The sequence below is a fragment of the Xenopus laevis genome, chromosome 8S (assembly GCF_017654675.1).
Source record: "Xenopus laevis strain J_2021 chromosome 8S, Xenopus_laevis_v10.1, whole genome shotgun sequence".
Lineage (NCBI taxonomy): Eukaryota > Metazoa > Chordata > Amphibia > Anura > Pipidae > Xenopus > Xenopus laevis.
In genome coordinates this window covers 85,097,043-85,097,386 of record NC_054386.1, presented here as the reverse complement: position 1 = coordinate 85,097,386, position 344 = coordinate 85,097,043, and positions in this window count along the sequence as shown.

The following is a 344-nucleotide window of genomic DNA, read 5'->3' as shown; positions in this document are numbered from 1 at the left end:
ATCGTTTACCTGCACAGCAGTTGGGGACCATCTGACAATTCCTATCCACAGCAGTAAAAGAAGGGGGAATTGCACTGCATACAGTCAGGTTTATGATAAAAACTGTAGACATCTTTTAATTAAAGTATATTGGAGATAGATTTCTTTTTCATTAAAGAAAGTAAAAATGGGATTTTATATTTTTGACTTTACATGCCCTTTAATAAGCTCAAGCAAGAGAGGGAGGGAAAAAAGATTAGGTTTACTTTGTAGTCCTCTCCACCCCAAAACGTAAGAGCATTTCCTTAAACCATTTCAGTGTGTGTGTTGAGAGTATTTTATCTCCCATATCCTGGGTGGAGCTT